The following is a 6000-nucleotide window of genomic DNA, read 5'->3' as shown; positions in this document are numbered from 1 at the left end:
AGTTGCACTTTATGTTAAAAAAAAGAAATATAGGAGAATGAGCTTGGTAACCCCACCGAGAGTATCTGGATTAAAATAAATGGGGCAAGGAATAAAAGGAACATGGTGGTTGGAGTCTACTACTGACCATCCAATCAAAGAGAAGATGAGGATGAAACTTTTGAAAAGCAAATTGCCAATGTTTTGGTGAGGCATGATGTAGCAGTAATGGGGGACTTCAGTTACCCTGATACCTGTTGGGAGGCAAATTCTGCCAAGCACTACACCTCCAAGAAATTCCTAACTTGTATTGGAGATAACTTTCTCATACAGAAAGTGAAGGATGTAGAGGATCATCTGTCCTTGACTTGATTCCTGTCCTTGACCAATTACCTAGAGAGGTAGAGGGCTCTGTGACACTGGAGGCATTCAAGAGGCGGCTGAACAGCCATCTGTTGGGAATGCTTTGATTTGGATTCCTGCATTAAGCAGGGGGTTGGACTCAATGGCCTTGTAGGCCCCTTCCAACTCTACTATTCTATGATTCTATGATTCTTAACAACAGAGATGACTTAATGGATGAAATGGCAGTTACAGAAACTCTGGGGGAAAGTGACCATATTGTACTTGAGTTCTTGATTTTAAAGGAACAAAAGCTGAGATTAGCCATATGCACACCCTGGACTTCAGAAAAGCCAATTCTAATAAAGTCAGAACAATGATAAGTAAGGTTCCATGGCAAGCAACTCTAATAAGAAAAGGAGTCCAAGATGGGTGGGAGTTTCTAAAAAAGGAAGTTCTAAAGGCACAACTACAAACAATTCCAACAAGGAAAAAAGGGGGAAGACGGCAGAAGAAGCCAATGTGGCTTCCCAGAAAGCTTAGAGATGATCTGAAAACAAAAAGGACACATATAGGAAGTGGAAGAAAGGCCAGGCCACAAAGGAAAAGTACAGATAGCGCAGAATTGCAGGGGTGGTGTCAGGAAAACTAAAGCTGAGCATGAGCTAAGGTTAGTGAAGGATGCTAAAAGCAACAAAAATGCTTTCTTCAGGTATTTATTTATTTATTTATTTATTAGATTTATATCCCACTCTTTCTTCAGTAGGAGCCCAGGGCAGCAAACAAAAGCACTAAAAACATTTTAACACATCATAAAAACAGGCTTTAAAATATATTAAAACAAAACCATTAGAAACATATTAAAACAAAACATCTTTAAAAACATTTTAAAAAATATTTTAAAATATCTTTAAAAAAAGGTTTAAAAACATCTTAAAAAGCAATTCCAACACAGACACTGGTAAATGCATAGTAAAATACAGTGAAAAGAAATGGTGGTACAGATACTCAATGAGGAAAACCAAATGATGACAAAGAAAAGGCAGAAGTGCTCAGTTCCTACTTTGGCTCAGTCTTCTCCCAAAAGATATCCTGCTGGGAGGAAGGGTGGGATATAAATGAAATAAATAAATAAGTAAATAAATAAAAGAGGGTCTCTGACCCTTCTGGAAAATGTGAAGTTGAAGAGGCAGCATTGCATCTTTAGATTGATAGACAAATGGTCAAGGAATACCTAATTACTCTCCGGGGCCTGATGACATGCATCCTAGAGCAGCCTTTCCCAACCAGTGTGCCTCCAGATGTTGTTGGACCACAACTCCCATCAGCCTCAGTCAGCATTGCCAATGGTCAGGAAAGATGGGAATTGTGGTCCAACCACATCTGGAGGCACACTGGTTGGAAAAGGCTGTCCTAGAGTATTGAAGGAATGGGCTGAAGAACTCTCAGAACCTTTCTCTATTATCTTTGTAAAATCGTGGAGGATCGGTGACGTGCCAGATGACTGGAGGAGAGCTAATGCTGTCTCTAGCTTCAAAAAAGGGCAAAAAGGAGGAACCAGGGAACTACAGATCAGTCAGCCTGACATCAATCCCTGGGAAAATTTTGGAGCACATTATAAAGTGGTCAGTCTGTAAGCACCTGGAAAACAATGCAGTGATTACTAGAAGCCAACATGGATTTGTCAAGAACAAATCATGCCAGACTAATCTTATCTCTCTTGTTGATTGGGTAACCTCCCTGGTTAACTGTGGAAATGCTGTGGACATAATATCTCAACTTCCACAAAGCTTTTGCCCCATAATATTCTGATTAGAAAGCTAGCTAAATATGGGCTAGATGGAACAACTATCAGGTGGATCCATAGTTGGTTACAGAATCATACTCAGAGAGTGCTTATCAAATGCTGTTGTAGGCTGCATTAACAGAAATATAGTTTCCAAATAGCATGAGGTACTAGTTCCCCTCTATTTGGCACTGGTTAGGCCTCATCTTGAGTACTGCATCAAGTTCTGGACACTGCATTTTAAGAAGGATGCAGACAAACTGGAACAGGCTCAGAGGGAGGTAACAAGAATGATTAGGGGGCTGGAAACAAAGCTCTATGAGGAGAGACAGAAAGAACTAGGCATGTTTAGCCTTGAGAAGAGAAGATTGAAGGGAGATAAGATAGCACTCTTCAAGTACCTGAAAGGTTGTCACACAGAGGAGAAACAGGACTTCTTCCCTGTCATCCCAGAGTGCAGAACACAGAATAATGGGCTCAAGGTACAGGAATCCAGATTTCAGCAGAACATCAAGAAAAACTTCCTAACTGTGAAAGCTGTATGACAATGGGACCAATTACCCAGGGAGGTGGTGGGCTCTTTAACACTGGAGGCATTCAAGAGGCAGCTGGACAGCCACCTGTTAGGTATGCTTTAGGTTGGATTCTTACATTGAGCAGGGGGTTGGACTTGATGGCCTTATAGGTCACTTCCATCTCTACTATTCTATGATTCTATGATTCTGTACTATAGTGTACTGGCTTGCGATACCAGGAAACTGTCAGCTCTCAGGCACTGTGCTTTTAGTTTTGTGTTACAAACAGCAGTCTGCTATGTGGTTTTTCCCTCCATAAACTGTTCTGCACTAAAGTTGTTTTGGTTATGCATTCTCTGTGTGGCCTCCTCTTCATGATACTTTTCATACACTGTTGGCACACTTGTAGAATGTTATGCAGTCATGCCAACTCTGCAAACATAGAGATCTGGGACCTGCTGGGTGTATTCAGTGCCATCCAGGATATCAATTCTTGCCCCACTGAGCCCATGCTTAAACATGACCTAAGTCAGTCAGAAGGCAACTCCCACCTTTTCATGATCTTTTGAAGAAATCGCAAATGCTGTTTATTCCTTTCACATGGTCAAGATTCATCAAGACTGGGTCTATGCAAATTACCAAAGTGTTGACATATTGCAAAAGCTAAATGACCTGTCACAGTCTGGCACATGGAATCCATAAGGAAGTTCTTCTTCTTCTTCTTCTTCTTTTCACACAAGCTCAAATTCTAGTGGAAAGGTTCAAGCTGGGCAACAGAATTGACTTTCTAGCTGAGTCCTGGATCGCTGATAGAGATTGTCTAGAAAGTTTGGTTGTCTGGTTGCATTGAGTTTAGTTGATTAAATTATTTCAGGAATATTGTTTGGAAATTGCTTCTGTATATATATCCAAGCATGCTCATTACTTAATGGAAAAGTCATAACTAGGAACACAGTAAGCTGCCTTATACTGGGACAGACCATTGGCCATCTAACTCAATACTGTCAACACTGTCTAGCAGTGATTCTCTAGGGCTGGGGTGGGCAAACTCAGGCAGTCCTCCAGGCCTCTCTTAGGCCCTTGGAACTCTTTCCAGGCCGCACTCTCTCTCCCCAGGCCACACCCCTCACTGGCTTTGCTTAACACCCCAAGGTTTTTTGCGTGGATGGAATATGTCCTTGAACCTTGATAATGCTTCTTGTTCGTCTGGATAGAGAATAGAGAGTGGTGTGTGAGTGTCTGTAGAACTTAGCCTGCTGTACAAATGTACATGGTAAGGTGGAGTCGCTGCAATAGCCTCCCATCAGGAGCATTGCTGCCACTTTCCAAGAGAGGTAGAGGCAAAGCAGCAGCAAGATTGGAACTGTGTGGAAGCACTGGTGGGTGCACTGGATTTGGTCTGCTAGTGTGTCCACACAACCCTGAACTCACTGCCACCTCACCCTTTCCCCTCCTGGTAAATGGCAGTGATACCAGAGTTAGGAGGTTATTGCCGCCATTCCCAACTCTTATTCACCACTTAACCATAGACATTCTCAGAGCAGTTTTATATGAGTCTCACAGTGAATTCTCATTAAGACGGAGATTAAGTTTATAGTCATGTAGGTTCAAATAATGCTAAAGTATTGTGTGCACCCATGATTTCAGCAAGCTTCCAATGGGTGTTTGGACAATGATACACAGAATCTTTTCCAAAGCTGTGATTATGGTACACTGCAGTATATTTAGATGGAAAGAAACAATTTACAGGATTTTTAAATATGATGAACACTCCCATACATATCTACTCAGAAGTATGTCCCATTGAGCTCAATGAAGCCTACATGTAGGTATACATTTGATTGCACTGTTAATTATTTAAACCTTCAAGGTTTCCCAGATTGATCAATGGCTTCACACTATATTGCAGAGAAGACTGTGATATGAACCAAGAACATCTAAATCCAACATTATGTCTCACTATTATTGGTACATCACAGTATAGCAACCAGGTCTGAACCTAAAATGGGACCTTATGCAATTAAGGGAGAATACCTGCTATCTTTTTGTTCTGCAAATGGCTACAACTTTCCCCTTTTGACCAAAAGGGATGACATTTGCAGGCACAGGAGCCCCTTCAGAATGGATTAAGCCTGTCAAATTACAGACAAAGAAGACCATGGGCTTTTTGTGAACAAAATAAAAGGGAATCATTTTCCTCTAAGATCTTTTATAGTAAGAGTTAGTCTCTTGCTATTGGGAGTGGGGAGCAGGGATTTGTCTCTTCCTCTTTCTTTACTTAATTAAGAAGTGGCCAAGTGGTGTGTATTCTTGCTTGAACATTTAAAAAAACCAGGGGCTCTGCCGCCATTAGCTACACTCACCTACTATTGCCAGCAGTCTCTCCCATGGATCACCCTCCCCTTCCCTCTCTCCCTCACCTAGGTCACCAGTGCTCCCTCCCTCTCCCCCCTCCCCCCCCACGGGTCACCCTCCTGCCCTCCAACCTATGGGTCTGCCATCAGCTTCTCCACTGGAAAATGCAGAAGCTGCATTGGCCAGAATTGCTTCATTGATTATTTTGTGTGTGCTCATACGTCATTACTAATATCTGCACAATTGAACTGGATGAATATGATTGGATAAGAAACTACAAACATAACAAAGGCCTTATTAAAAGTAGTGTACAAGGTGTGAATAATTGTTGGTTCATGAAGAAAAGAATGGCTGAACAGAGTTTGGAATACTTTCAAGATAGTGCAACTTACACACTTTGCAAGATTTTGAAATCTATAAGAAAGCCTGTGGAGTGAGGAGGAGCCTGTTTGAGGAGAACTGGAACTTATTTGAAGAATATTGGAACACTCAATCCCAGGATAACATTGCAAATAATCTTGAATTATTAGGAACTATATAGAAATCTGGTTCAGGTTAATTATTGCACTTTGATTATGATTTATGAAGTATGATGTATCATTTAAAAGCTGGAAAATCAAATAAACAAATCATACAAAGAGAATGCTATTAAAGGCCTGGTAATAATGGCATATATTGTTTCTTTGTTACACTTAGCTTTTCTAGTATTCATCTTCTTCCCAAGTACACAGCAACTTCATTTGTTCAAAACAAAGAACAAATTCAGTTGTAGAGACTCCAAAACATGAGTTTTCTATCTATTAATAGTACGCTTCCTTTCTGTTAGCACAGGAAATTACAGAGACAAGTACACCGATAACTGTGATAAACAAACTAGTGTAACACTTGTTTTCTATTCTCAGCAGTCTTTGGGATCACAACATAATTCTAAGTTAAAGAGGAGGGAGAAGGAAAACTTTTAAAAAACTGTTTCGTGGCCAAATGTGTCAGCTGATTGATTCTAAGCAAGTCTATTAATTAGCT

Source organism: Rhineura floridana, chromosome 10 (genome assembly GCF_030035675.1).
Source record: "Rhineura floridana isolate rRhiFlo1 chromosome 10, rRhiFlo1.hap2, whole genome shotgun sequence".
Lineage (NCBI taxonomy): Eukaryota > Metazoa > Chordata > Lepidosauria > Squamata > Rhineuridae > Rhineura > Rhineura floridana.
The sequence above is the reverse complement of the archived record's forward strand: the minus strand, read 5'-3'. Positions refer to the sequence as shown.